Source organism: Rattus norvegicus, chromosome 15 (genome assembly GCF_036323735.1).
Source record: "Rattus norvegicus strain BN/NHsdMcwi chromosome 15, GRCr8, whole genome shotgun sequence".
In the NCBI taxonomy this organism is placed as follows: domain Eukaryota; kingdom Metazoa; phylum Chordata; class Mammalia; order Rodentia; family Muridae; genus Rattus; species Rattus norvegicus.
This window is the reverse complement of record NC_086033.1, coordinates 9,301,141-9,326,494: the sequence shown is the minus strand read 5'-3', so window position 1 is coordinate 9,326,494 and position 25,354 is coordinate 9,301,141.

The following is a 25,354-nucleotide window of genomic DNA, read 5'->3' as shown; positions in this document are numbered from 1 at the left end:
TAAATGTTCTCTTCATAAGAGTTGCCTTGGTTGCGGTGTCTCTTTACAGCAACCGAAGCCCTAACCAGGACATTAACATATGAAAATATACAAGCTGATCTCTGGGAAGGAACTCATCTCAAATGTAGATCAGAGACATAGCCCTTGCCTTAGAGTCAACATTAGAATCGATGGAGAATTAAAAAAGTACATTATTTAGAGACTCTAGAGATGGCTCAGCAGTTAAAAGCTTGTTATTGTCAGAAGCAATGTTGACAGCTTACAGTTGCAGAATCGTGGAACGTATAGAAAGCCTGATTTTGCTTCCATGAATCCATGTCAGGCAGCTGACCTATACAGAAACCTGTGCTCATTTACACACACACGCACGCATGCACGCACGCACGCACACGTACAAACAATAAATATTTTTATTTTTAAAAGGACAAAGAAAGAATACGTGTTGCTCCAGATCGGTTCTCAGAGTGTCAAATGCTTTTTGTTCATTTGCTGATGACTTGATTTCTGCTCCTCAATCTTGTATCATGGCATATCATATAGACATATTTCCTATATGCTGGAAAAAGTGTTTTCAGGTAAATCTGACGTGAACATATGCATAATCATATCTATGTAGATATGCTCTGCTCTTCACATTTGGTTGAGCGTATTTGTATCTGCAGACACAGCACACATGGCTTTGCCGTTGCCTTTCCGTGTGGAGTGTTGGTGGGGCTATCAGGCTAACACTTCGGGAACTGAGCTAATTAGGGAATGGTTCCTACTGCTCTGACTTTTACTTATCTGTTTATTTTTGGTGGTGGTGGACAATGGTGTTAGTTCTTCTTTATCAGTGCTAGGGGTGTCCCTGTAGGAAGTCTTTTGAGTTCTGTCCTACTCTCCGATTTGTAGTTTCGCTTTCGTTTTCTGCCTTTTCTGCCTTCCCCAGAATCGATTGCTCACCTCTGCTGGGTTATCCCACTTGTTACCGAGCAGTTGCTCACGGACTTCCTTTACTGTCTGCTGTGCTGTTACGTGAGGTCATGAGTTATGTTCCTTCTCATCCTGGGTTTTAGCTCTTCTTCGTCTTCCCATTATTTGCCTGGTTAAACCTTCAGCTTTCTTGATTCCTTCAAGTATCCACCTTCGGTTTCACTTGCGTCCTCAATTTTCTCCACTCTAGTTCCCTCATATCTGCACTAATCTTACCTCCTCGAATTTTATTTTTTTATACACAATTTGTTTTTTTTTTCTTATACTGGAGACTACTGCTATTTTTATTATCTGGGAACATCTACAAAGATCATGTGATTTATCTTAATTAATTTATTAACAGAAGCTCATTAGTAGACTTCCTGATATCAAATTCTTTCTGAATTCCTAAAAGACGTGTGAAACGAAAATGTTTTTCCTTAAATACCTTTATCAACTTCCCTGCAGTGTTTACAACTTTCATCATTTAGAAAAATAATTTATTTTATATTTAAGAATTATGAAGCTATCAAAATATAATGTGACGCATTTTTGGTGAAAGAAAGAATGAGCCTGAAGAAAATGTCAGAGTATTTTACTATATAGTAATGCTCGGCTCTGGAGCTGCGTGGAAATGAGCACGTGAGGATCATAGCCACAGAAGACTAAAGGCTTATCCCAGGTGAGTTCTTTTAAAGCTTAGTGTAAAGAAAATAAAACATAGCTTCGTGTATGAACAGGTGATCTAGAGCAGGGAATGGAAATAATGCCCACTTATAAGGTCGTCAGTAGTTTAGGGATGGATCAGTTGAAATGCGGTGTTCGCCTAAGATGTCATCCCCACAGCTCTTAAGGGGCGTGACTCACTCAGTCGCCGGCGCGCGGGTACAGCACGAGAGGGAACCTCCTAAGTTCTTGGTGTTAAGTGTAGGTGGCATAACTTCTGGGAAAGCAGGCCAGCGTTGTCCCAGGGGCTCATACACAGTGACTCAAGGAGGACAAAGAAAATTTCCCCAAACAAAAAATTACTAACGGACAAGAAGTTGAACTGTGCGGTGGTTTCAGAGACAAGAAAGCAAATACAAGTCGAACATTAGCATCCTAGCAAGAGTCTTAGTTTTCAGAATTGTCGTGGAGGAGTTTTAATCTGCGGGGAGGTATGGTTCCTAGTCTGGTTTCTCCAGGGATTTCAGGGGTCTCCAATGACAGAGTCTGAGTTTCTTGCATCTTTAACAGGGCCACGGGAAAGCGGCCACAGAGGCCTTGGTTTCCTAAATTTGAGAGTAAGAGTAGATAGCACATACCTCGAAATGTGAATGCTCAGCTCGGGCTTGTCTCAAGAACCTTATTTCCTTTCCGGGGATCTTTCGGCATCTGGAGAGCAGATTCCGGGGCGGGGGCGGTGACATGGGGGTGGATCCATAGCCTGATTGACAGGTGGGCTGTTACATAACTTTGGACCATTTGTATATACATAGGCTATGCATTCCATAATTTTAAACACAGAGAGACCCCAGTCGTGCACACGCTTGAGATGGCAAATAGAGCTTTCCCCTGATAGATCGACTCAAGGGCAGACGAGCCTTTTCCGTAGGTCTAAGCTGGGCCATGTAGTCTCTCCTTAGGCAGGAGGCACTGCACCCCACACTGGGTGAGGTACAGGTGTTACTGTACAGGTAAGGAGATAAATTGTTTTCCCCAAGGGAAGCTACCTGGGTCTCTAGCTATCTCCAGGCTAGCCTTTCTCAGTATGTTAAATAAAAAGACAATGTGTGAATTTTATTTCAAAAGTGTAAATTTGTCTAAAATACAAGAGGAAAGTTGATACAAAAAAAATAAGAAAATTTGGAGAATTGACTAGGGCCAGAGGTTGTTTTGATGGGGCATTTATATATATATATATATATATATATATATATATATATATATATATATATATATATATATTTTGTTCTTTATGTATTCATTTCATTCCTGTTTTTCATTTTTAGGTTGATTCATTGATTGATTTTATTGGGCTTGGGATCAGCTAGTTAAGTGGGTTATCTCTCAGCTATGCTCCCAGCCCAAATTTACTATTGTTGGAACAACTACTCGTATTTCAACAATATTAGCCTTTTATAAAGTGTTTCCATTTTATTAGCTTTGGATTGTAAACGTTTAAAATAAAACAAGATCCCTGAACTTTCTCAGTCACCTCTCTCGAGTCTCAGCTGTGTGCTCTGTGTTGCCTGTCCCTTGGCTTGTCCTGTTAGAGTCTTCCCTATCTGACCTGTTCTTGTATTCGAAAATGAAAGTCTCAGCTCTGTTTGTACATTGTTATTTTTTCTACTTTGTTTTTTGCTTCGTCTTTAGGCAGTGTCCCTGCCTATTGATCTTAAACCATGGTGCAGCTCTGTAGCTTTTCCCTCATAACTTCTTTATTTGAATCTTTTCTTGCTGTCTGTCTTAAATTTTCATTGCAGTAGCTACCAAGACCAAGGCAACTTATAGAAGAAGAAGTTTACTTGGATCTTACAGTTTCCACAGATTAGTGTCCATGGCAACTGTGGTGAGGAGCGTTAGAGCAGGCAAACAAGCATGGCACCTGAGTAGTCCGTTAGCCCTCTTGTCTCCATCCAGCAGCAGGAAACAGAGTTAACTGTGGGCTTTAAAAACCTCCTCCAACAGGGCCACAAATCCCAATCCTTACGAAGCAGTTCCACCAACACCGGACTAAGTATTCAAATATATGAGTCCATAGGAGCCGTTCTCACCAAACCAACACGTTTTCTAACAATGATTAGCAACTTTAGCCTTTATTATAGTTCTGAATAAATACACTTTCATATATTTTACTTCTGTTTCACAGTTGGATGTAGGAATCATTTGGAGGCATTTTAGAATGTCTGCTTTAGAAATCTCGGATCCTGGGTACTCATGAATCAGTTTGTTTGGCCCACGTTGCCACTTACCCTGTTTCCTCTCAGCTGTAAGAAGATGTGGTAGGACAGTCAGACTTAGGGAGTGCTTTTGCTTGGTGTTGGAGATCTTGCTGGGGTCTGGCTGGATGACTGTGTCTGAGCTGTTGGGGATGGTCTTGATGAGACAGACCCTTAGTCACCATGCCCCTTTGGCTTAGCTGCTACAGTGAGCCACGACTGTAGGACAACACATCCACTGCTGTGCTTGACAAAAAACATCGTTATCTAATGGCCATGTGGTTTTAATCTGAAGTAGCTGTTAATGTATGTGGCTTTGGTGGTAGGGAAGGCGTGTCTATTTCCTTGGGGGTTAGGCAGATGGCATCCCTTGTATTGTGGCTGCTGTGGTTTGAACTTGACCTCATTTAACAACCCCCTGTGATTGTTGTAGGAGGTGGGGTCTTTAAGAGGTGAATGGGTCATGAGGGCTCCTCTTCTCACAGATGGGATTGAGTCTCTTAAAAGAAGAAGAAGAGAAAGAAGAAGAAAGAGGAGGAGGAGGAGGAGAAGAAGAAGAAGAAGGAGAAGAAGGAGAAGAAGAAGAGGAAGAAGAAGAAGGAGGAGGAGGAGGAGGAGGAGGAGAAGGAGAAGAAGAAGAAGAAGAAGAAGAAGAAGAAGAAGAAGAAGAAGAAGAAGAAGAAGAAGAAGAAGAAGAAGAAGAAGAAGAAGAGGCTTCCTGGGGCTGGGGAAGGCAAATAGGAAAGCTTAGCCCCTTCCTAGAGGAACTATGCCAGGTGTCTTGCAACCTGGAACCTCAGTTCCAGAGGATTTTCAGGTATGTATACTTACATGTGTGTGTGTGCGCACATACGCACACACACATGCACGCACACACACACACCTACACATGATTATAAAATAGTAAAAAATAAAATGATCAAAAAGCAAGGTACATACTGAGTTTGGTGGCACATGCCTGTAACGCCAACATTTGGGAAGCCGAGTCTGACACGGGTAGATGTTAAGTGTGAGGCCAGTTTGAGCAACAATGTGGGGAACCTCTCACAAGACAAAGAAGCAAAAGCAACCACACAGTAAACACGCATGCTCTTCCCTTTGCCGTGCTTCTGTCCTCAAAACAATGTGGCCGTGAGGTATGGACTTGGAAGCAGACAATTATCCCTACCAGAATACCAGTGGGATATGCTGGGACCTTTATCTAGAACTTCCCATCTCCAGTTTATAAATAAATTGTTCCTTATCAATACTCAGTCAGTGGAATTCTGTTATAGTGAATGGTTAAGTTAGAAGATAAGATTGTAATAACTTTGTCTTCTTTTGGTGTGTATGTGCATATGTACACATGTCTTTGTGTGTATTTGTGTGTTTGCATGTGCGTATGTAAGTGTACATGTATGTGTGTGCATGCATACATGTTTGTATGTAAGTGTGCATGTATGTGTGTGTGCATGTATGTGTGCCCATGCGTATATGCATATGTGTGTGTTTCTGTCCTTGTGTGGATGTGCACATGCATGTGTGCAGAACAGGGATAATCTTCAACTATGTGCCTAAGACTAGCTTTGAACTTCTGATTCTCTGGCCCCTGTAATACAGAATTACAGGCATGCGCCATTATGTCTGGTTTTATACAGTGTTGGGCATTAAACCCACAGTACTACTTTACCAGCTGAGCTACATTTTTAACTGTTGCTGTAAATATTTTTAAAAAAGTCGGTTGGGGATTTAGCTCCGTGGTAGAGCGCATGCCCAGCAAGCGCAAGGCCCTGGGTTCGGTCCCCAGCTCCGAAAAAAAAAAGAAAAAAAAAGTTTAACCTTTTGACCCGCTCTAGCGTCTGCACCCATAGGGCCACATGGCACTGCGGCGTTCTTTTATCTCAGGGGCTCCATGCTGCCCCCAAGTACTCTCTGACCCAGGCTGTCTGCGAGCCATTCCAGCATGGCACCTTGCCATTCTGGTCCCTAGAGTTAATTCCAGCACCCGTGGGGCCATATGGAACTAACCATAACTTATCTCTGATTAGTATCTCTCCCAGCAGCTCTCTGCTAGCCTCGAACTCTCTGGTTCCAGCTACCTGGTAAAATCGGAGCTCTAGAAGTCCATCATGGGCTGGCCTGTCACAGTTTCCTGCTAAGGTCTCTGCCCACACTCCCAACAACCCAGTGAAATCATGACTCAATAAATTGTAATTTATCAATCAAATTTGTATGTTACATTCTCAATCCACAATACATCCACACAATAAACTCACAGCCAATTGATAAAGATATAAACAGCCCACCTAGATAAGATAAATTGACCCATATAAATCTATCCCTTAAGAAATCTTCATAACAACCTGTTTCTATGTAGAGATGCATGGCTAGGATAGTTTACGTCTGTATCCGTGTTGCTTCTCCTCTCTTCTGCTTTTCCTTCTGCTTCTAAAACCTCTGTTCCCGCCTCCCTTCCTTCTTGTCCAATGACAAGCCTCCTTTTATCTTGTGTCTGCCTTCATCTGCATAATGACATCAACCTACACTTAGCACCTTGTCTCTTAAGAAGTTTTAAAATGAGATGTGTTTAGAGGGTGTTGTGGCGGGAGTGGTAGGATAGAGGAAAGCTTTCGGAGGTAGTCATTTGTCACACCGAAGCGTCTACTCAGGATTTCCCTGCCAAGTGTGGTTGCCACATGGGTTTTCGAAGTTCTGGCGCTCACTGGCAGGGTGGGGGTATGATCTGAGTGAGATTCGTATGCTGGAAACAGGGGCCTCAATGTGGTGATGCTGGGAAATGGATGAAGTACCCGTTAAGAGGTAGGGTCAGGTAAGTTGCATTGGTCATACTGGGGGTTGCACCCCCAGAAGGTGTTACCCAGTTCTCTCAGGACTTGGTTAGTGCCCTTGAAGTTGTCTTGTTAAACTAAGAGCAAGTTGTGCCTCCAAAGCTGTCTTATTTCTTGTCTCACCCTATCAGGGATTTGTATTCTGAGTATTAATTAAAAATACTTGTCTCTGTTTCTCTCCTCACCCTCCGCCTTCCCCGACCTTCTGCCCTTTACTAGAGAGAGACAGGAACTCTATTACCCATCACTAAATCATATACACACCTTCTTTTTTCCTTTTCTTTTTTTTACCTTGAAACAACACAGGGTGTCTGAGTTGTTCAGACAGGGCCTAGAACTTCTGACACTCCCTCTACAGGTGTCTGAGTAGCTGCCATGTGCCACTGTCCTCAGCAAGACATTTTTATTTTAAAATAATTTTAGACTGCCGGAACCTGAAGGAAACAGACCGGATAAACAGTTCTCTGCACCCAAATCCCGTGGGAGGGAGAGCTAAACCTTCAGAGAGGCAGACACGCCTGGGTAACCAGAAGAGACTGCACACTGCACACATCTCGGACACCAGAGGAAAACACCAAACGCCATCTGGAACCCTGGTGCACGGAAATTCCCGGAAAGGGTGGCGCAGATCTTCCTGGTTGCTGCCGCCGCAGAGAGCTCGTGGGCAGCACCCCGCGAGGAAACTTGAGCCTTGGGACCACAGGTAAGACCAACTTTTCTGCTGCAAGTGACCTGCCTGGTGAACTGAAGACACAGGCCCACAGGAAGAGTTGAAGACCTGTAGAGAGGAAAAACTACACGCCCTAAAGCAGAACACTCTGTCCCCATAACTGGCTGAAAGAAAACAGGAAAACAGGTCTACAGCACTCCTGACACACAGGCTTATAGGACAATCTAGCCACTGTCAGAAATAGCAGAACAAAGTAACACTAGAGATAATCTGATGGCGAGAGGCAAGCACAGGAACCCAAGCAACAGAAACCAAGACTACATGGCATCATCGGAGCCCAATTCTCCCACCAAAACAAACATGGAATATCCAAACACACCAGAAAAGCAAGATCTAGTCTCAAAATCGTATTTGATCATGATGCTGGAGGACTTCAAGAAAGAGGTGAAGAACTCCCTTAGAGAAACACAGGAAAACATTAATAAACAAGTAGAAGCCTACAGAAAGGAATCGCAAAAATCCCTGAAAGAATTCCAGGAAAACAAAATCAAACAGTTGAAGGAATTAAAAATGGAAATAGAAGCAATCAAGAAAGAACACATGGAAACAACACTGGATATAGAAAACCAAAAGAAGAGACAAGGAGCTGTAGATACGAGCTTCACCAACAGAATACAAGAGATGGAAGAGAGAATCTCAGGAGCAGAAGATTCCATAGAAATCATTGACTCAACTGTCAAAGATAATGTAAAGCAGAAAAAGCTACTGGTCCAAAACATACAGGAAATCCAGGACTCAATGAGAAGATCAAACCTAAGGATAATAGGTATAGAAGAGAGTGAAGACTCCCAGCTCAAAGGACCAGTAAATATCTTCAACAAAATCATAGAAGAAAACTTCCCTAACCTAAAAAAAGAGATACCCATAGGCATACAAGAAGCCTACAGAACTCCAAATAGATTAGACCAGAAAAGAAACACCTCACGTCACATAATAGTCAAAACACCAAACGCACAAAATAAAGAAAGAATATTAAAAGCAGTAAGAGAAAAAGGTCAAGTAACATATAAAGGCAGACCTATCAGAACCACACCAGATTTTTCGCCAGAAACTATGAAGGCCAGAAGATCCTGGACTGATGTCATACAGACCCTAAGAGAACACAAATGCCAGCCCAGGTTACTGTATCCTGCAAAACTCTCAATTAACATAGATGGAGAAACCAAGATGTTCCATGACAAAACCAAATTTACACAATATCTTTCTACAAATCCAGCACTACAAAGGATAATAAATGGTAAAGCCCAACATAAGGAGGCAAGCTATACCCTAGAAGAAGCAAGAAACTAATCGTCTTGGCAACAAAACAAAGAGAAGAAAAGCACACAAACATAACCTCACATCCAAATATGAATATAACAGGAAGCAATAATCACTATTCCTTAATATCTCTCAACATCAATGGCCTCAACTCCCCAATAAAAACACGTAGATTAACAAACTGGATACGCAGCGAGGACCCTGCATTCTGTTGCCTACAGGAAACACACCTCAGAGACAAAGACAGACACTACCTCAGAGTGAAAGGCTGGAAAACAACTTTCCAAGCAAATGGTCGGAAGAAGCAAGCTGGAGTAGCCATTCTAATATCAAATAAAATCAATTTTCAACTAAAATTCATCAAAAAAGATAAGGAAGGACACTTCATATTCATCGAAGGAAAAATCCACCAAGATGAACTCTCAATCCTAAATATCTATGCCCCAAATACAAGGGCACCTACATACGTAAAAGAAACCTTACTAAAGCTCAAAACACACATTGCACCTCACACAATAATAGTGGGAGATTTCAGCACCCCACTCTCATCAATGGACAGATCATGGAAACAGAAATTAAACAGAGACGTAGACAGATTAAGAGAAGTCATGAGCCAAATGGACTTAACGGAAATTTATAGAACATTCTATCCTAAAGCAAAAGGATATACCTTCTTCTCAGCTCCTCATGGTACTTTCTCCAAAATTGACCATATAATTGGTCAAAAAACGGGCCTCAACAGGTACAGAAAATAGAAATAATCCCATGCGTGCTATCGGACCACCACTGCCTAAAACTGGTCTTCAATAACAATAAGGGAAGTATGCCCACATATACGTGGAAATTGAACAATGCTCTACTCAATGATAACCTGGTCAAGGAAGAAATAAAGAAAGAAATTAAAGACTTTTTAGAATTTAATGAAAATGAAGGTACAACATACCCAAACTTATGGGACACAATGAAAGCTGTGCTAAGAGGAAAACTCATAGCGCTGAATGCCTGCAGAAAGAAACAGGAAAGAGCATATGTCAGTAGCTTGACAGCACACCTAAAAGCTCTAGAACAAAAAGAAGCAAATACACCCAGGAGGAGTAGAAGGCAGGAAATAATCAAACTCAGAGCTGAAATCAACCAAGTAGAAACAAAAAGGACCATAGAAAGAATCGACAGAACCAAAAGTTGGTTCTTTGAGAAAATCAACAAGATAGATATACCCTTAGCCAGACTAACGACAGGACACAGAGAGTGCGTCCAAATTAACAAAATCAGAAATGAAAAGGGAGACATAACTACAGATTCAGAGGAAATTCAAAAAATCATCAGATCTTACTATAAAAGCCTATATTCAACAAAACTTGAAAATCTTCAGGAAATGGACAATTTCCTAGACAGATACCAGGTACCGACGTTAAATCAGGAACAGATAAACCAGTTAAACAACCCCATAACTCCTAAGGAAATAGAAGCAGTCATTAAAGGTCTCCCAACCAAAAAGAGCCCAGGTCCTGACGGGTTTAGTGCAGAATTCTATCAAACCTTCATAGAAGACCTCATACCAATATTATCCAAACTATTCCACAAAATTGAAACGGATGGATCACTCCCGAAATCCTTCTATGAAGCCACAATTACTCTTATACCTAAACCACACAAAGACCCAACAAAGAAAGAGAACCTCAGACCAATTTCCCTTATGAATATCAACGCAAAAATACTCAATAAAAATCTGGCAAACCGAATCCAAGAGCACATCAAAACAATCATCCACCATGATCAAGTAGGCTTCATCCCAGGCATGCAGGGATGGTTTAATATACGGAAAACCATCAACGTGATACATTATATAAACAAACTGAAAGAACAAAACCACATGATCATTTCATTAGATGCTGAGAAAGCATTTGACAAAATTCAACACCCCTTCATGATAAAAGTCCTGGAAAGAATAGGAATTCAAGGCCCATACCTAAACATAGTAAAAGCCATATACAGCAAACCAGTTGCTAACATTAAACTAAATGGAGAGAAACTTGAAGCAATCCCACTAAAATCAGGGACTAGACAAGGCTTCCCACTTTCTCCCTACTTATTCAATATAGTTCTTGAAGTTCTAGCCAGAGCAATCAGACAACAAAAGGAGGTCAAGGGGATACAGCTTGGAAAAGAAGAAGTCAAATTATCACTATTTGCAGATGATATGATAGTTTATTTAAGTGGTCCCAAAAGTTCTACCAGAGAACTACTAAAGCTGATAAACAACTTCAGCAAAGTGGCTGGGTATAAAATTAACTCAAATAAATCAGTAGCCTTCCTCTACACAAAAGAGAAACAAGCTGAGAAAGAAATTAGGGAAACGACACCCTTCATAATAGACCCAAATAATATAAAGTACCTCGGTGTGACTTTAACCAAGCAAGTAAAAGATCTGTACAATAAGAACTTCAAGACACTGAAGAAAGAAATTGAAGAAGACCTCAGAAGATGGAAAGATCTCCCATGCTCATGGATTGGCAGGATTAATATAGTAAAAATGGCCATTTTACCAAAAGCGATCTACAGACTCAATGCAATCCCCATCAAAATACCAATCCAATTCTTCAAAGAGTTAGACAGAACAATTTGCAAATTCATCTGGAATAACAAAAAACCCAGGATAGCTAAAACTATCCTCAACAATAAAAGGACTTCAGGGGGAATCACTATCCCTGAAGTCAAGCAGTATTACAGAGCAATAGTGATAAAAACTGCATGGTATTGGCACAGAGACAGACAGACAGACCAATGGAATAGAATTGAAGACCCAGAAATGAACCCACATACCTATGGTCACTTGATTTTTGACAAAGGAGCCAAAACCATCCAATGGAAAAAAGATAGCATTTTCAGCAAATGGTGCTGGTTCAACTGGAGGTCAACATGTAGAAGAATGCAGATCGATCCATGCTTATCACCCTGTACAAAGCTTAAGTCCAAGTGGATCAAGGACCTCCACATCAAACCAGACACACTCAAACTAATAGAAGAAAAACTAGGGAAGCATCTGGAACACATGGGCACTGGAAAAAATTTCCTGAACAAAACACCAATGGCTTATGCTCTAAGATCAAGAATCGACAAATGGAATCTCATAAAACTGCAAAGCTTCTGTAAGGCAAAGGACACTATTGTTAGGAAAAAACAGCAACCAACAGATTGGGAAAAGATCTTTACCAATCCTACAACAGATAGAGGCCTTTTATCCAAAATATACAAAGAACTCAAGAAGTTAGACCGCTGGGAGACAAATAACCCTATTAAAAATGGGGTTCAGAGCTAAACAAAGAATTCACAGCTGAGGAATGCCGAATGGCTGAGAAACACCTAAAGAAATGTTCAACATCTTTAGTCATAAGGGAAATTCAAATCAGAACAACCCTGAGATTTCACCTCACACCAGTGAGAATGGCTAAGATCAAAAACTCAGGTGACGGCAGATGCTGGTGAGGATGCGGAGAAAGAGGAACACTCCTCCATTGTTGGTGGGAATGCAGACTGGTACAACCATTTTGGAAATCAGTCTGGAGGTTCCTCACAAAATTGGACATTGAACTGCCTGAGGATCCAGCTATACCTCTCTTGGGCATAAACCTAAAAGATGCCCCAACATATAAAAAAAGACACGTGCTCCACTATGTTCATCGCAGCCTTATTTATAATAGCCAAAAGCTGGAAAGAACCCAGATGCCCTTCAACAGAGGAATGGATACAGAAAATGTGGTACATCTACACAATGGAATATTACTCAGCTATCAAAAACAACGAGTTTATGAAATTCGTAGGCAAATGGTTGGAACTGGAAAATATCATCCTGAGCGAGCTAACCCAATCACAGAAAGACATACATGGTATGCACTCATTGATAAGTGGTTATTAGCCCAAATGCTTGAATTACCCTAGATGCCTAGAACAAATGAAACTCAAGACGGATGATCAAAATGTGAATGCTTCACTCCTTTTTTAAAAGGGGAACAAGAATACCCTTGGCAGGGAAGAGAGAGGCAAAGATTAAAACAGAGACTGAAGGAACACCCATTCAGAGCCTGCCGCACATGTGGACCATACATATACGGCCACCCAATTAGACAAGATGGATGAAACAAAGAAGTGCAGTCCGACAGGAGCCGGATGTAGATCGCTCCTGAGAGACACAGCCAGAATACAGCAAATACAGAGGCGAATGCCAGCAGCAAACCACTGAACTGAGAATAGGACCCCCGTTGAAGGAATCAGAGAAAGAACTGGAAGAGCTTGAAGGGGCTCGAGACTCCATATGTACAACAATGCCAAGCAACCAGAGCTTCCAGGGACTAAGCCACTACCTAAAGACTATACATGGACTGACCCTGGACTCTGACCTCATAGGTAGCAATGAATATCCTAGTAAGAGCACCAGTGGAAGGGGAAGCCCTGGGTCCTGCTAAGACTGAATCCCCAGTGAACTAGACTGTTGGGGGGAGGGCGGCAATGGGGGGATGGTTGGGAGGGGAACACCCACAGGGAAGGGGAGGGGGGAGGGGGATGTTTGCCCGGAAATCGGGAAAGGGAATAACACTCGAAATGTATATAAGAAATACTCAAGTTAATAAAAAAAAAAGAAAAAAATAATTTATATTTACAGAAAAGTGAAAAGTTTAGAATGGGAGCCCTCATATATTCTTCACCTAGATTCATGAATTTTCAATGTCTTACCACATTTGTTCTGTTGTCTGTCTGTCTGTCTGTCTGTCTGTCTGTCTGTCTGTCTGTCTATCTATCTATCTATCTATCATTTATCATTTCTCTATTGTCTTTTTCAGTCACTATTTGAGAATATGTTATGGATATTATTTTCCTTTTACTTCTTAAATTTCAATGGGTGTTTACTGAAAACTAAGACACTCATTTATAGAGAAGTTACCAAAATCAAGAAACCTAGCTTTGATATAATAATAGCATTTACTTTATAGATTTCATTCAAATTTCACTAGTTTATATAACGTGTGTGTGTGTGTGTGTGTGTGTGTGTGTGTGTGTGTGTGTGTGTGTGTGTGTGTGTGTCTGGGATGACTCTGTCCTATCATTCTCCTTTAACTAGAAGACATAGGTCTTCGGTGCCTTACGGCTTTGCCTAGTCATATATCTGTCTAGAGTTTTTTCCATTTTTGCCCTTTTTCTTTTTACTTGTTTCTTTTTTTCTCAAGACAGAGTTCCACTATATAGCTCTGTCTGTCCTGGGACCTAGAACTCACTGTGTAGACTAGGCTGACCTTGAGTCACAGAGATCCACCTGCCTCAACTCCTAAGTGCCCAGATTAAAGGCATATGGCATTATGCCCACCCCTTTAATCCAGTTTATCCTTCTTCAGAACAAGTGCATGCTTAACTAGTCCTCCTAAGTTTCCTTCCCTATCATACCATGTGAAAACCTTTACCCTTGATAACTGTGGGGCTCTCTTCTGTGTTCAGAAAGGCCCACTCAGCCTTGTATCACCTGGCAGTCTCTAGGATGGTTAATTTAATTGACAGCATATTGAGTGAAGAATCATCTCTGTCTTAGAGAATTAAAATTTTGGGCTGTTCAGAGAAGCTTAACTGAGGAGGAAGGAGTTACTCTAAATGTGGGTCATACCACTCCATGGCAGGAAACCCAGACTGAATGAAAAGGGAGAAACGAGAAAGCCACTTAGGCCCAGGGATGGCCTCTTTTTGACTTCCCAGTTTCTACTTCCCTTTTCTGTGGTCTGGCTTGCCCCTGGTGCCGTTCTTTCTCCTCCGTGATGGATTTCACTCCTCTGAATTATTAGTCCAAGGGAACCCCTTCCTCATGTGCTTGATATTTAGGGGTAAATTCTCTTGATATCTCAAGCGCATCATTGTTTATCAGATAAAACAAGATTGGGGAAAGGGGATGGTGAGACTGTGAATCTCTGTCATCTACTGAGAGGGTAGATGGCCATATCTAACAAAATTAAATATTTAAAGAGTTAAACTGCTATTCAGGCAGCTATTTCCTGTGATAGAGGTGCAATCTTATAACACAATATCAAAAAACAGTTCATGTGTTCTCAACAAAGCACCGTCAATACTCCGTAGAGGGCAGTTGTGGTGCATTCTGTAATCTGCTACTCCGGAGGCAGAGGAGGGAAGACCACAGATTTGAGGTCAACCTGAGAAATTTAGGAAACATTGTCTCCAAAAAGAAAGTCTTTTAAATAATAACTGGAATGTAGGTTGGTAGATGAGTGTCTGCTTTGCATTCACAAGGGAAAACAGAGAAATGTATGTTATGATTATAGCCATATAGTAATGTGGAATGAACGAATGTGTTGAACAAAAGAGGCCAAACCAGAAGGATGCAACCTTTGTGAGTCATGTGTAGGAAATGACAAAGCAGGTTATAGCAGAGTGGTGAACGAACTGCAGTATGGAGGTGGGCTTGACTAGGAAGGAGCATAATGGAACTCTGTTGGCTGATAGGCATGTTCTGTATCTTGAAAAAAGAGACTTTCAGTTCTGTCTGTGTGGGTGTTTGTCAGCATTTATTGTATATATACTTGGTAATAATTAATACTACTTTTATAAACAATATGCACCACTCCTGAGCTAGTTCTGTGTTTGGGCTATATCTTATTGTATCACAGCTCCCCCTATGTGTAGTCAAGGCAGGCATGCAAGTAAAGCTATTGTAGAGGTGCCCAGACCCTCACAGACTGGGACCTGGAACCCTCTGGCGTGGTGAGCAAATGAAGAAATCCAGACACTTGGGCACACATACAGTGATCCTAGGACCAGGTGGGTTCTGCAACGACTACCACTGCAACCTGGAATGCTGGCCTGCATAGCAGCTAGCGTAGGGGGTAGGTTATCTCGGTAGTCATTCTCTGTAGGTAAGCAGTCTCATGCTGTAACATCTGGGAGAAGAAAGCATCAGTTGCTGGTCTTTACACACACAACTGCCCATAGATACTAACACTCACTGTCCAGAAGAGCTTGGCTCACATGCATAATGGCTTTGCCAGATTGTCTCTTGAAGGCCTTGAGGACATGGCTGTGCCTATGTCAAGTACACACCTACTCAGGCTTTCACTCACTCGCTCAGACTTCCCTCACTCCCTACATAAGAGTGTTTATTACAGTAAATAGCAACAGTAATCAAAACCATAGAAAGCACCCTTAATGTTCATCTCCAGAAAAATATTTAAGATGAATTTGCTAAAGTTGACTGCAATGTATACCTCCGGATCTGTAGGCATGTGCGCAATACATTTCCTAATGACAAGATATAAGTTGTTGAAAGGAGTGCATAAGGTGTTATTTGATTAAAAAGTAGGACAATCTTGTGCAAAATTATAAATATTTGTATGGCACGTGGGAAAGAGTGAATGAATTCCAAATGAACACAGCTCAGAATGTAGGTGTGTGTGAATCCAGTGAGGATGTGCTCCCCTCTAGTTTTAAAAATGGCTAAGTGAATTCATTTGCAAAAAAGTCATACAAGGTGAACCTTATTTCACTTCCATAGCGTGTCTGCTTTTATGATAAAATGCATTGTGTTTCTCCACATCTTGGAAACAATTTGCTCTGCTGTGGACTCTAGCTAGTGCCTTTTACTCCGTTCAGTTCTGACACCATTAACCTGAAGCTCAGGATGAAGGTTCCATCACAGAGACTGCCCTTCCCAAGTCCAGGCTTCCAGAACTCTTGACTATTTGGCTTTGGGTTTGGGTCCCCTTGACCCCCTCTTCAGGTTTGGTTAATTTCTAAGGATCTCAGAGTTCAAGAACACATTCTAATACTTACACCTGCAGACCCAGTGAGAAGGACATTTTAAGGAATACAGAAGAATGAACAGAATAGAGACGCACAGAGGAAGACCTAGAAGGTTCTGAACACAGGAGCACCCTAGTTCCTCTTCGTGGTGTTGCTGTGCCTCCCCTTAGCATCTGGCTGTGTTCTTATTATCGCCAACCTTGAGCTCAGTCTTAGGGTTTTATGGACGCTTCATTTTGAAGCTTGATTGGTTAAGTCATTGACAACTGGTTTATCAATCCAGTCTTCAGCCTCTCTCCCTCCCTGGAGGTCAGATAGTAGAAAGGTTCCTACTTTCCAATCACAGGATTAGTTTCCCTGACAATAAGTCACCTCTGTGGCTATTTGGGGACCCTATACGTCATCATCTCCATTGCCTATATAAAATGTTCCTGTGTCTCTGGATTCTAACACTTAGGAGCAATGTGTCGGGATAAGACCAAAACTGACATGGAGAAGAAGTAAGACTAGTTGTACAGCCCATGTTTGCTCAGTTCTTGTTGTCGTTACATCCACCATTCCCTACATTCTTAATGTAATCTTACTATCTATTAGCAAGTACAAGCTGGCTTTGAACTCACTATGTAGCCCAGCTGCCTTCCAATTCTCTATCCTTTCTTAAGCTGCCTAGTGCTAGACTTGCAGCCCAGTTTGTCCTGTCAGGTTGTGGCTCCCCGTTTGTCCTTTGTTGAATTTTCTTGAGCAAAACTATTGATAAGTAATATGAGTGATAGTAAAGACTCAGCACAATCATACCTAGAAAGGCAGGAGAGATGGCTCAGGGTCCAGCTGCTGCTCTTCTAGATGTGTCAGGCAGCTCAAAACTTCTCAACTACCTTCAGCTCCAGCTCCAGGAGATGTGATATTCTCCTCTGGCCTCTTCAGGCATCTGTATGCACATGTGTGCATATATACCCACACAGTAAGTAGATAAGTAAATAAGTTAATTAATTAAAATGCTTTAATAGTCACAAGTAAAATACTCCATTGTGGCTAAATCTGTAGCTTAAAACAAGTAATCCAGCAAAAATTTAAATTTATCAACATGGGAAATATGACCTATTGTGGGGGAAGGTAGGCAGAGGTATCTTCAATAATAATAAATATTACACACAGTATTTTGATGGTTCCCATCTATGATATGCACAGAATGGCTAAAGTGAAAACAAATGTTTTGACTTGTTGGGTATTTTCTTCTGGCATTTACAGCTAGCTTTCCTTTTGCTTCCATTGAGGAGGGAACCAAAGAAGATGAGAACACATGCAGAATTGCACAAAAGAAATTGCCTAGGCTACAGCCTATAGGGCAGGAGAAGCAACGTGCTGGGGTCCCTCAACAAGGGTATAGTGGTAGACACAGTCCTAACTCCTGTCACTCTTTCTCCTGACACTGTGGTGGGGTTTGCTGCATTGTCTTGAATGTCTGGGCATTACCTAAGTGTATGATGTCATTGGAGGCCAGAAAAGGGCATTGAGTCCCCCTGAAACCAGAGTTACAGAAGGCTGCGAACCTCCGTGTTAACACTGGAAATTGAAAACTAGTCCTATGGAAGAGCAGCTGGTGCTCCTAACTGCCGATCTGCCTTTTCAACATCTGTCTTGCTGCATTTTGAGAACAGTTGTGTAGGTCTTGGCACGTATTATGTAACTAACATAGTTTTGCATGTTTGAGCTCTTGGGTAGCTGCAATGTCCTATGTGTACCTCCTGCAATATCATGGCAGTTTTCTTTTTAGAAATACTGGTCTTAGGAGAGCAATTGGGTTGGAAATGAAGGGACTTATCTAGCCATATCAGACAACTTCTTTCCCCCCTAATTTTATCCTGGATCCCTTGGGTAGATGCTGTACTTTCTCCACACAAAGCTGCCTTTCTCATCCCCCCATGCCCATCTTTCTGTGTTGAGCAGTAGTGTGTTAGCAGGATAGCCCCTTAAGTCTGCATTTGTGAGAAAGGAGGCAGCAGTTTCTGTAAGGTGGCTTTCTCTCTCTTTGTGTTGAGTCGGCCTGATTGATATGAGATCAGAAATGGTGAGCGGCCTTTGAAATTGAGGCATTGACTGTAGTAGGAAGAATGAAAGGATCTTAGTTTTTTGATCAAAGGATGATAAACTTCAGTTTGGAAAAGGGTGATCCTGGCCACTAAGGCCTTTTATAATGCTACTTACCCAGGGAAGAAGTTTCAGTTTTATCACTACTATATTGCTATACTGCTTCAAATATATTTATAGTTCACATTCCTTGATTTCTTTCCAAATCCTGTCCTATGATTTTCTATCCAGATAAACCACCATGTATTTGTTAACCTAAATAGCTTGAACAATTCTCCGGACCTTGGATTCTCACTGAACATTCACTGCTAAAAAGATGATAAACTTTAAATAAAGAAGAGAGGTCAAATCGAAAGAAGGATGTCATGCCAGATGGTGGGTGTTAAAAGGTTCCTTCCAGTACATTTCTTTAGGGTGTGGTTCTACTGATAAAATACTGTGCAAAGTGGAAGGGTAGTGCCAAGGCATGCCTGTGATGATGTATTAATCTTTAGGTGTTTAGATAACAGTCTTGCTCAACAGACTGAAGAGAAAGGTGGGAGGCACAGAATGGTCAGGGCTGTAAACTCTGGGATGTACTGTTTATAGCAGTGCAGGACCCAGGTAATCTGAAAGTTCGGCAAGGGATGTATGACGCAACAGGAGATGATTGCCCAGACAGAGACTTTATCCCACCATAGGCTGCTCAAGGAACTGTGTGGGGACATGATGTTGTGATTTGGATATAAATGTCCTTAGGTTATGAAGGGTTTGAAACCCCAGTAAAATGTTCAGAGGCAAAGTACAAAGGCTTAGCGAAGTATTTGTACCATAGGAGCACTGGCTTAGTCAATGCATGAATCAACTGATGGATTCATAATTTGACGGCGTTTTTGGAAGATGATAGAAACTAGGAAGTAGGTTGTAGTGGAAAGAAGTATATATCACAAATTCCATGGTTTTGGAAAACATATGTTGTCTCCAGACCTTCCCTCTTTTATTTTCCTGTTCTTGACTACCATCTGTTCTTGACTACCATATAATGAGCAACTTTATTTTCCTGTATGCTTCTATTTTATGAAGTGTCTCCCTCGGCATATGCCTAAATTCAATAGATTCAGTCAACCATGGACAGAGGTCTCTGAAACTGTTAGCCAAAAATAAATCTTTACTCCTTTAAGTTGATTTTCCAAGGCATTTTGTCACATAGCAAAAATTGGCTAACACAAATATGCAATGCTTATTGGTGTTCAATTATGCCAGTTGCCGGCTTAACTGTTATAGATGGTGATCCCCTAGCGCACATACAAACATGCACATCCATGTAAGTTTATATTGTCCGATTTCAATGTGAACCTGGTTCTCCTTATTAGTCCTATTATTTGCTTCTCCTAACTAAATAAACTAAGCAAACTATAGGTATTTAGGTTTCTTCCCCAATTTCTCACCTCTATCCACATCTTCATTTCCCTCTCACTATTCCAACCAATGATTGCATGATTCAATATGGCAGCCATTGATCCCTGGCAATATACCTGATCTAAATTGAGATGTGCTATAAGTTTTAAATATGCAGTGGATTTTTTAAGACTTGTGAAAAAAGAGATGTCAGATGTCTTAATAACAGATATAACATCATTAAAGTAATATTGAAATGTTGCGGGGGCTGGAGAGATGGCTCAGCGGTTAAAAGCACTGACTGCTCTTCCAGAGGTCCTGAGTTCAAATCCCAGCAACCACATGGTGGCTCACAACCATCTGTAATGAGATCCGATGCCCTTTTCTGGTGTGTCTGAAGACACCATTTTATGTACTCATATACATAAAATAAATAAATCTTAAAAAAGAATGTTGCTTATAAATATAATATTTATACATGGCAGGTTTAGTTAGAATTCACCTCACCTTTTTCTTCTTACGTTTGAAACATGGCTACTTAGAAACTTAAAATTGGCATATGTGACCCACATTCTTTTTCTGTTGCATAACATTTCTGGGGATTCTCTCAATTCTTATTTTAAGGAAGAAAATGGAGATGACCCAGAGAGAGTGCTCATACAGTTTAGCCATTATATTGACATGGTGATATGTCCCTACATATGCTCATTGACAGCTATATATTCAACAGCCTACTGCTAGAACTCAAGTGTCTGGAGTTGTCCTTTGGTACTTCCTTGACCTCTCTATGAGATACATCATCTGTAGAGTAAGAGTCACAAAAGAATAGTCATTGATTATACTTTCCAGAGTTGTGAGTGTCATAATATAGTCAGTGTGTATAAGGAACTTTGAGCTATGTGTCTGTCTCAAAAAAATGTTCAATGTTGGCCACTTCAATGTTTCTCAGAATCCCAGAGGGAGACATCCTTTTCCTTCAGCTTGTGGGAGATGTGACTTTCATATTTATGTTCTTCTTTCTCTGTCTCTTTCCTGTTCATCTAATTTTTTTTCCAAACAGGCTCTACCAATACTAGCTTTAAAATGATCTTGTTTCTTTGAATTTGAGCCAATCTCTATTTGTCTAACATGTGCCTTTACAACCTTGACAGTCCTTGCACAGCATTCACTGTTTGTTTTTAAATCAACAGAGAACATTGCAAGGCATGGATCACATGCTATATGTTTTGAAGTATATTGCACTGTAGAATCATCCAGCCTGCTAAAGAATATGTATACATAATTACTTCACTAGGCCGCCACTTTTTGTGATGAGAACCCTGTTTTGCTTTAACTATATTTGCTGTGTGTCATGTAGGATCTGGATCTAGAGACAAATGGACTAGTCTTATGTGTGTGGAATGGGGAATCCAGAAGGAAAAACACAAATGTAAGACAAATGGAATCTAAGAAGAGGGGGGAACCATCATTGTGCCTAATGAGGACCAAAGGGAGGACAGAAAACTCTTAAGAGTCTAAGATGAGGAGAAGGGAGAGTCAAAAGCTGTTTCTGACTCATTATAGAGACTCAATATATAAGCCACTCTATGGGTGACTGTGGCCCATCTGCAGGCAGAAAAATCAAAAACAACACAACTTGTCTATCTAACTACCAAAACAGCCAAGGTTAGTGGCTCTTTCTCATTTCCCTGAATCTTTTATCATTTCTCTAACATTTTTATTTCTGACTTGTATGCTATCTTGTCAAAGGATGGAAGAAAACGCTTCTATCTTTTTAGGATGCCAGCAATATGGAGCTAACAACCAGAAGAAGATGAGCTAGGCAGAGATTGGGGAGCTCTTTGGTGTAGATCTCTTTTAGGGATGTGGTCTGCACAAAAGACACAGGAGTCTGGGAAACTGGTCCTGTCTCCTTCGCCTACTTTGACCAAACTACAGCTCAAAGCATAGGCAGAACTTTGGGTACAATTAGAAAAGGAGACCGTGGACTCATGACCTGTGAGACAGAATGAAAATCAAGGATCAGAATGCACAATGTCCTGGAGCCAAATGATACAGGTGCCTTATGAGGAAGGAGCAATTGGCTTAGTCAAAGTAAGATGTACGCCAAACACTGATTATCACAGACTTGGACTGTGACAATTTAGTCCAGTTATCACAGTAAAAGTCTGTCTGTAGTTGGTCTGAAAAGAAAGCATTCAGTGAGGAAGGGTACCATTCCTGAGGACTTGAGATGGAAAGAGAAGAAAGAATACAACAGTGGCCAGAATGGGAAAAAGCTAAGTTAAGAGGTTTTGAGGAGACATGCTGGAATGCTCATGGGAAGAACCCAGGGCATTGGGAAGACAGGAAGAAGTAGACTGGAGCGGAAGGCTCGTGGAGTGTGGAGGTGGAGGACACAGGACCTGGTGTGCATTTCTGAGGCTGATTCTTGCTATGAGCCTTAGTACTGGGGATAGAGGTTGCATAAACATGAACACAGACGCAGTGAACAAGTGGAGGGTTGAGACCTTTATCAGTTATCTCCTCCCTAGATGTCACATTCATAATCCCAGTCAGCCTAGGCTATAGGGAGACCATGTCTTAAAAAAGATTTTACTTAATTTTATTTTATGCATGTGAGTATTTACAGGCTTGTATGTATACTACATATGTGAAGTGCCTCTAGAGGCCAGAAGAAGATTCCAGATGTTCTGGAATTGAACCACAAAGGGTCGTGAGCCAACGCGTGGGTTCTAGGAACTGAACTCACTTCCTCTGCAAGAGCAGCCAGTGTTCTTAACTGCTGGGCCATCTCTTCAGCCACACAAGACTATATCTTAAAGCAATGTTCTATTCTCATTGCTTTGGTTGTTCAGTGAAATTGAAAACCAAGAATGAAGGAGCGTAGAATAATAAAGAAGCATTGGAGGTTGGAAGAACAATAAGAGCATGTGAAGTAGCGACCACACGACCTGGAGATTTGTCTTAGTTGGCGGACTAAAACTAAAGGAAGGTGAGTTAGGCAGGAACTGGGGAGCTATTTGGTATAGTTCTTCTGATGGGAAGAATTTTTACAGAAATTAGGTGGGTTGGCAACTTGCCTGTAGTCTCACCTCCCAGTGGGATCAGAAGTTTAAGGTCACTCTTAACAATATAGTAAATTCAAGGTCAGTCTACGATGCATAAGACTCCATCTCAAAAAAATAAAGACCTCCAAAAAAGGAAGGGAAGAAGGTGAGAATGGGAAAAAATGGACAGGATAGCTAGAATTCAACTGTATTTCCCTTTTCTCACTGAGGGGAGAAGGACAAGAGGGCTCACTGGGTGTGAGCAAAAGAGTCAAAATCTTAGGTTGGTTAGGAAACAGAAGCATATCATGAGGTGGACAAGGTTCTGGTTGGGTTGAGGTGCTGTTGACGTTGATTAGAAGTGAGATGGAAAGATAGAAAGTGGTAATCAGAATAGGAGACCAGATCCGAGGTCATGGAGTGGATGTAACATGGGTCCTTATGACCTTTAGGATGTGACCAAAGAAACAAGTGCTACAAGAGCTGAAAGGGCAAGTTATGGCGAAGGTCATGAAGGTCATAGGTGCGAACATGGCAGTCTGGAAAAGGTGACAGCAGTGGCCCAAGAGATGGGTGTTGGCCTTTGAGGATCTTCAGCCATGGGGGAGGAGCAAAGGAATATGGGCAGGAAGTGGCAATGAGGAGCATGAGGGATACATGTCCAACCTTTCAGGCCTACAGACATGAGCTCCATGATGTAAGAATCCTATGCTAGTCCAATGTCACCACAACACGTTGGAGCAAACACTGGAGGGTGGGGTGGATTGGCGAGTTTTCTGAGGATTTTGCTACTGCTGGCCACCATAAATTTCTGGCATCCCGTAGATGTATCCTTAGGAGTAGGGAAATGGGAGAAGATGACATCAGAAAATGGGGGTTTGTAGGTCCTTATGGATCTGAGAGTCCCTTGATGCAGCAATAAAGTCAGGAAAGTGTTGGTGTTGACAGATAACAGCAAAGATCATAGATTGAGGTTGTGTTTAAAGGGAAGGGAATGAGAGTCTTACCTTGAGCACATGGCGTCAGGAGTCCTCATCTAACTTGCTGATGGAAACACGAAGTCAGAAGAAGGCACTCAGCTGCCGGCTGTCAGGGGTCTTCCTTCACCTCCTCTGAGGAAAATGCCGTTAATAAAAATGAACCTGGATGAAGAGGATTAAGAAATCAGCTTAGATAAAGGTAGTCCCCCCCAAATGCAATCCCAGGGAGCCAGAAAGGCAGGCCTGGTGGCAACTGGACCTCCTCCAACACAATGGCTCATACACACCTTAGCATGCATAGAACCCTTTCAAGGATATGCTAATACCCACATTGCTGGGCCTCTGCCCAGAGAATTCCTGCTTCAGTGCGGCTGGCATGGGGCTGCAAGATTTGTATTTCTAACTAGTTCCAGGTAGCGTGGTAATGTTACTACTGGAACCAGGACAGCAGCTCAACTCCTGGCATGTTCCCAAGGAAGCTAGTGTTTGGGAAAGCAGTTATATCTGCCAAATAAGGGGTTCATTGCCCTGCCCTTATTCAAGTCCATGGGTTGTTGGGCACTCGAAAGCAATTCCCGATCCTGACCTGATGGAGTAGCAGCATAGCTCCTTGGCAAGCCAGATCTGTGGAAGCAGAGAAATGGGTCTAACTGACTGCTCACTTGGAATAACTGGCTGTGGCCTGAACTTAGCAGCAGGTCTGACTAAAGAAAGATTAGAGACTGGTGGTCGTTTGGTTACTGTGGACACACCCAGAACAGACCCGTGGTCAGAGACAGCTCCAGTGTCTGTCCTGGACGCTGACACTACTGATGCTTTCCCTCTGAGTCAGCATTGGCCACATAGGCAGGAACCAACGTAGGGAGCCAAGGTCCCACAGCTGGGATGACACTGTCCCCTTCACCAGCTGTGTCTCAGCCTTGTCCCTCTAGACCCTTCTTGACTCATCTGCTGTACTAAGATTTCCTCTCCTCTCTTCATACACTCCCCTTTGGTCCCTTTCAATTTCTTTCCATATGTATAGATTCAGTTCTATCTGTCCCAAATAACCTATTTCATGGGATCCTAACGGGATTGCTCTTGCCCAAGTCTCCCTGTCTCCATTATGAGGGCTGTGGTGCAGGCGAAGCACCTTTCTTTCTGTGGAGACAGAAAGCACAAGCTATTTTTGACTCAGTTTATTTTGGGAAATGGGCTCAATTCCTGTGGCAGGTAGGATACCAGATGGTTCAGGGTGGCTTTCGTCTCTCTGTAATTCCCATCAACCTCTTAAAGTCATTCCACTAAAAACATATAATCAAGTGGAAAGAGTGAGTTTGCTTCACAAGGACCTTTTGAGAGCCTTTACCAGTCCATATAACTGAGCTGCACCTCTGAG